The following is a 7,323-nucleotide window of genomic DNA, read 5'->3' as shown; positions in this document are numbered from 1 at the left end:
CTTTTATCATGGGCCTCTCATTCCTTCTCCTTACCATCCTTTCTTCTTTCTCCTCCTCCACTCTCTCCCAAGGGTCAGAGATCCATCCTGGAGAGGGGATAGCAGACCTTCTTTCTGACTTAACACTCTGGATAGTGACAGTAGTCTTCTGCTAAAGAGAGAATCTTATTCAAGATAAACAAACTCTCTACACTGCATTGTCTTCCTCTCAGAGTAAAAATTTAGAGTATTATCATTATCCAAATATTGTACCTGTTGCATCATTTTTCTTACAGAACACCTTCAATCCTATAATAAATAAGACAGAGCAGAAAAGACGAGTGAAAAAGAGAAAATGTGTTCTGATACATACCTGTTGCTGCCATGGTTTTTATTATTACTGCTATATAATTATTATAGCTGGAGAGATTAGTTCACTCAGCTCCAAACTCCAGATATTGAAAAGTGCTTGTGTTTTTATGTAATAAATATTCATGTTCTCATTTTTTTTTCAGTGAATAATTCAAAACCATTATAGAAATAATTTTTAATGAAAAGAAAAAACTATAATTTTGTAGTGGAGTAGCCAGAATCAGAAAAATGGTGGGAACAATCTAAATAAGGTGAGAAGAATTGGTTTAAAACACTTTAAATTCAAGCATTAAGAGAGATGAAAAATCAAATTAAAAACCAGATGCTTGGGAAGCTTATTCCAAAGCTGAGTTAGAATGAAAGCAATATATACTCAAAGATGATCCAAAAAGTAAAAGACATGGAGCTCCTGTCATTCCTGCCAGGAGGCAGGATTGATTCTGGAGTCCAGAGTGTCCTGGAGTTCCAGGCTAGGATTAAAGAGAAATAGTTACCCCAGTCACAGGCTGCAGGAACAGAGCCACTGTTCCTATCAATTCATTACTAACAATTTGTTATTCATATTTGATTACAGAAAGAAATCTCTCAAAACAAGAAACAACCTTTTAAACTCTGAATATTGCACTAGTGTTACCAATTAAATTGTATGGACCCTCGTCAGGCCTTAGCCTGGCCCAGGCTCTCTGCCTAGATGGTGGGGGAGGGTTCTTTTTCCATTTGTGTTGAGTAGGTGAATAAGGCTTCCCTGGTGGCTCAGACGGTAAAGCGTCTGCCTGAAATGCAGGAGACCTGGGTTCGATTCCTGGGTCAGGAAGATCCCTTGGAGAAGGAAATGGCAATCCACTCCAGCACTCTTGCCTGGAAAATCCCATGGACGAAGGAACCTGATAGGCTACAGTCCATGGGTCGCAAAGAGTCAGACATGACTGAGCGACTTCACTTTCACTTTTCAGGTGCATAAGGGAACCAAGCTGAGATTGTCACCGCACAAGCTTTATTCAATGGCAAAGAATGCAGAAGCAGAATAGAACTAAGTTCACAGATTAAGTTCACTCTCTCACCTAGGGAGAATGATTTGAATTTCAAAAGTAAAGACAAACGGAGGAGTGAGGTTAACGGTGAGGAGGCACATGCATTTGTCTTCTGCGGAAAGCGGAGGGCTTTTTGGACAAGTGGGGTGCCAGTTCTCTTTTATTCCTTTTTGGTCCTGGTTATCAATAGTTGTGTCATTTAATATGCTAATATAATAAAATCAACATATTTGTCAATTTAGACTCAGAGTCTGTTGGAGGTCAGATCTTGGTGCTAGCTGGTTCTATATGGTTGCGTGTGTGTTTGGCTTCCTTTCTTATATCCGGGCCCTCAAACTTAAGGATTGGAGTAAGAGAGATGGTGGGTATGTTTGAACAAAAATTTATTTTCTTTGTTTTTATAGTCTGTCTTTTCTCCACATAGCAGTCTGGAAGATTCTTCAAGACAATGATTCTCAAAAGGGATCAGGCTTACCCATCAAGAGACATTTGACAATATCTGGAGACATTTTGGATTGTTACAATAGAGATGGAGGTGTACTGGCATCTGGTAGGTAGAAGCCACAAGCATCGTGCAATACACAGGAATACACCCTGTAACAAAAAATTATCTGATTTTAAATGCCAATGGTGCTGAAGTTGAGAAACTCGGCTATAATCATTAGTTGGATCATGCCACTCTTCACTTTAAATCACTCAAATTGCTTTCTTATAATATTCATAATGAAATTCAACTTATTTTTGAAAGTACATTTTATAAATAAGTAAAATAAAACAAATTTAATTAATTAATTAATTTGTAATAAATAGCAGGATTTGTTTGCAATCTTCCATAATCTTGTTGAAAATATATTAACTTTTGAACCAAAAGGGAATATGGGGATAAGCATTATATGATTTAGATAAAGAGTTCAGACTTAAAGTATACTGGATGAATAGACATGTTAGTTATGGAGGAAGAGCCTTTTAGGTAGTGACTAATATGCCTGAAGTAGTAAAACTGGGAAAATGAAAGACATAAGAAGAGATAGGCTAGCTACAAGTAATGGTTTCAGATACAGGAGGAAATATTAAGGGAAATGAATGAAAAGTCAGATGAATTTAAAGTGTTAGTGATAGTGAAAATCACAATAAAATTTTTCAGTTAGTGAAACCACTGAAGATATTTTAGGGCAGATAAGTGGTTGAAATCTGTATTTTAAGTAGATTTTTCTGGCAGCATAATACAATATGGAGTACAAAAGAATGATTTTAGATAAAAATTATGAAAATATTTAAATAATATGAAAGTGATTTAATTCTACCTGGACAAAAATGAAAGCAATGAGAACAGACAGAAAGGGAGCAAAATATTCATAAAGGTAAGGACTTAAAAAATTCATCCAAAAAAATTAATGTGCCTAATAGGCCAGAAAAATAACGTAGTGTTGAAAAAAATTGGATTCCTTACTCAAAACTAGCTTAGGTCAGGGAATGTCATACATTCCCTCACTTTTTCATCATTAAATATTTAATGACTGCCCAAACATATCAGATAGGGTTCTAGGCCTTTGTAATTCAACAAAGAACAATACAAAAAATGTCCCCTCATGGAATTGATATTCTGGTGGGAAAAATAGACAGTAACATGTATGGAATGAGAGAACATAATTATTTAGTTTCATAATTTTAGTAAGTACTTGCTGAGGGCCTAGCATTTATTCACTATTCTTGGAGGAGAAACAAAAATAAACCTGAAGCAGATACTCAAAATTTTAGTCTTGTTGTCAAGACAAGACTAATGCATAAGACACAGTAAATAATGAAAGATAATAACATAAGATGACACTACAGTTTGTAGCATTTATAACAATTAAATTATTTGAGACAACTCTTTGAGGCAAATATGTTGATGTCTCTATTGCAGAAGAAAAAAAGACACCTCCAATGATTTAGAAATCTAAAGCCCTAGAACTAAAAAGTGGTAGATGTGGAAAGTGCGCCTACTTCTCTAACCATGGAGCCATTGCCTTGCTTACACAGCAGGAATAGATGCCAAGTACAGTTTCCACAGTGCCAGGTTATAAAAAGATAGTCAACTGCTGGGGTCCTGTGTGTAACTTAAGTTTGGGTAGAGAGGCAGAGAAGTAACCAGCACATAGAGGAGTCAGGATTTACTAATTGCCTTGTTTATCATCCCTCCATCAGTGTCCATTTATGAAGTTGCCATTTGAGATAGGATTTCCAGGAACTTATTTTAAAAGCTCAACATTCATTTAAGAACTGTCATCCATTGATAGAAAGGTTAGAGTAAAATAGCAGGGATTAGTGTGTGTGTATGTAATACTGTGTAATGAAACAGCCCAGAATTACGAATCAGATCTTTATTCAAACTGTTTCATAGAACATGATCTTGGGACCCAAATAACCTTATCTGAAAATGAGGATTATGACCATGACAAATCATTAAAATAACATAAATAACAATAAAGGTATAAACCTTCAGCATTAACTTTGGTTACTTCATTTTCTCTTATATCATCTGCATTCTATTTAGAATAAAAATGACTTATCCAGATTGTTATGAGGATAAAATGAGACAAGTTTCATAAATTATAAAGATATATATTTTGTAGTCACTGTCAATATTCTCTGAGAATTATTACCAAAAATTCTTCTTCACAAAGCAGTGACACTTCTTGGGATTTTCTCTTTTCAAATACGATGCATTTTCTCAACACCAAGAGTGGATATTATCAACAAGGTTTATGCTTGTGAGAACAGAGAGTTGAATTCTGCCTTTACCCCTTTTCAAGTATTTAAATTGGGATTCATTTCTGGAAATCTCATTAGAATTACACACTGGTGTTTCATTTTTTTCATCCAAATTTCATCCCTTTTATAATCTGGAGGATTTACTTATCAATTTTTTTTATTTTGTAAATTTTTACATAGTTCCTTTCCAGAAACATCTTTTTAAAATAACTGTCTCATTTATTAAGCTTTCTGTTCATTTAAAAAATTTTGCAAAGTATATTAAAGATTAAATGAGTTAATGTACATGAAGTGCCTAGAACAGAGCTTGGCAGCTATAAACCATCAACAGATGTTAACTAACTTATTTAACTTCTATGCAGAGTACATCATGAGAAACAATGGGCTGGATGAAGCACAAGCTAGAATCAAGATTGCCGGAAGAAATATCAATAACCTCAGATATGCAGATGACACCACCCTTATGGCAGAAAGTGAAGAGGAACTAAAAAGCCTCTTGATGAGAGTGAAAGAGGAGAGTGAAAAAGTTGGCTTAAAGCTCAACATTCAGAAAACGAAGATCATGGCATCTGGTCCCATCACTTCATGGGAAATAGATGGGGAAACAGTGGGAACAGTGTCAGACTTTATTTTTTGGGGCTCCAAAATCACTGCAGATGGTGACTGCAGCCATGAAATTAAAAGATGCTTACTCCTTGGAAGAAAAGTTATGACCAACCTAGATAGCATATTCAAGCGCAGAGACATTACTTTGCCAACAAAGGTCCGTCTAGTCAAGGCTATGGTTTTTCCAGTGGTCCTGTATGGATGTGAGAGTTGGACTGTGAAGAAAGCTGAGCGCTGAATAATTGATGCTTTTGAACTGTGGTGTTGGAGAAGACTCTTGAGAGTCCCTTGGACTGCAAGGAGGTCCAACCAGTCCATCCTAAAGGAGATCAGTCCTGAGTATTCTTTGGAACCACTGATGCTAAAGCTGAAACTCCAGTACTTTGGCCACCTCATGTGAAGAGTTGACTCATTGGAAAAAACTCTGAAGTTAGGAGGAATTGAGTGCAGGAGGAGAAGGGGATGGCAGAGGATGAGATGTCTTGATGGCATTACTGACTCGATGGGCATGAGTTTGAGTAAACTCCAGGAGTTGGTGATGGACAGGGAGGCTTGGCGTGCTGCGATTCATGGTGTGGCTAAGAGTCGGACACAACTGAGCAACTGAACTGACTGAACTGAACTGAACACAATTAATATTGTTTCACAATTATTTTCTTTTTTATTAAAGTATAACTGATTTATAATATTATATTAGTTTCAGGTATATAATATAGTCATTTTATATTTTTATAGATAATTCTCCATTTGAAGTTATTACAAAATGTAGGTTGTATTCCCTGAGGTGTAATTATATCTTATAATTTATTTCTTACCTAGTAGTCTGTACATTTGAATCTCTTTTTGCTATCATTTCTGTCCCTCCTAGTCTTTCCCAGTTGGGAGTAACCAAAAATTTGTTTTCTGTATCTGTGAGTCTGTTTCTGTTTGTTATATTCATTCGTTTTACTTTTTAGCTTCTACATATAAGTGTAAAATATAGTATTTATCATTCTCTGACTTACTTAAGTAGCCATAATACCTTCCAGGTTCATACACGTACATGTTGTTCTGAATGGAAAAATCATAAAAATTATTTTTATGATTAATATCCCCTTATATATGTATTTGGAGAAGGCAATGGCATCCCACTCCAGTACACTTGCCTGGAAAATCCCATGGATGGACGAGCCTGGTAGGCTGCCGTCCATGGGGTCGCTAAGAGTTGGACACGACTGAGCGACTTCACTTTCACTTTTCACTTTCATGCATTGGAGAAGGAAATGGCAACCCACTCCTATGTTCTTGCCTTGAGAATCCCAGGGACGGGAGAGCCTGGTGGGCTGCCATCTATGGGGTCGCACAGAGTCGGACATGACTGAACTGACTTAGCACTAGTAGCAGTATATATGTATTTATTTTATATATATATATATAATACTCTTCATCTGGATAAGGCAATGGCACCCCACTCCAGTACTCTTGCCTGGAAAAATCCCATGGAAGGAGGAGCCTGGTGGGCTGCAATCCATGGGGTCACAAAGAATCGGACACGACTGAGCGACTTCACTTTTCACTTTCATGCATTGGAGAAGGAAATGGCAACTTACTCCAATGTTCTTGCCTGGAGAATCACAGAGACAGGGGAGCCTGGTGGGCTGTCATCTATGGGGTCGTACAGAGTCTGACATGACTAAAGCAACTTAGCAGCAGCAGCAGCAGCAGCATACTCTTCATCAATGCATCTGTTGAGAGATAACTAAGTTGCTTCCATTTCTTGGTCATGGTAAATAATGCTACTGTTAGGGGAAGCACACTGACCGAAACCATCCACCTTGGCCAAGCACCATAGTAACCATTTGCATAAATTGTTTTACAGTAAGGAACATGAAACTAATAAGCCACCACCAACCAGAAGAGTTCAGGAAAGGTCAAAAGGAGACACCACATGTCCGACCACCTCCCAGAATCCTTCCCTCTGGCATCCACCTTGGCTGAACAAGGTGTGCACCACCAGGAAGGATTCCGAGTCAGAATAATTAGCTAAAGACAACCTGGAAACTAATCCCATCACCATAAACCCTGAGACTGCGAGTCAAGTGGCAGAGCTGTTCTCCTGGTTTCCCTTACTCTACTGCTCTCCACCCAGGTGCCCATTCCCAATAAAATCTCTTGCTTTGTCAGCACATGTGTCTCCTCCGACAATTCATTTCTGAGTGTTAGACACAAGCCCAGTTTCAGGCCCTGGAAGTGGCCCCCCTTCCTGCAACACTGCTATGAACATTGGGATGCATATATCTTTTCTATATATTGTTTTTATTTTTTCCAGATATATACCCAGGAGTGAAATTGCTGTATCACATGGTAGTTCATTTTTAATATTTTGAGGACTATCTGTACTGTTTTCCATAATACTGTGACAATTTACATTCCAACTGTGTACTAGGGTTCCATTTTCTACACATCCTCATGAATGTTAATTATTTATTGTATTTTTGACAATAACCATTCCAATAGGATGCGGTGGCAAAGAATCAGACACAACTGAGTGGCTGAACTGAACTGAATTGCAATTGGTGTGAGGATATGGCTCATGATTTTG

The 7,323-nt window shown here is 37.4% G+C and overlaps 1 non-coding gene across 1 annotated transcript; it reads left to right on the top strand.

The window, feature by feature from the left end:
* Window positions 1-1,093: 1,093 nt before the first annotated feature.
* Window positions 1,094-1,166, top strand: TRNAF-GAA. The gene has a single exon. It is a non-coding gene; the product is annotated as a tRNA-Phe (tRNA).
* Window positions 1,167-7,323: the final 6,157 nt, after the last annotated feature.

Source organism: Bubalus bubalis, chromosome 3, assembly GCF_019923935.1.
Source record: "Bubalus bubalis isolate 160015118507 breed Murrah chromosome 3, NDDB_SH_1, whole genome shotgun sequence".
NCBI lineage: Eukaryota > Metazoa > Chordata > Mammalia > Artiodactyla > Bovidae > Bubalus > Bubalus bubalis.
Note: the sequence above shows the minus strand (reverse complement) of the source record. Positions and strands in the feature narration are given on the sequence as shown.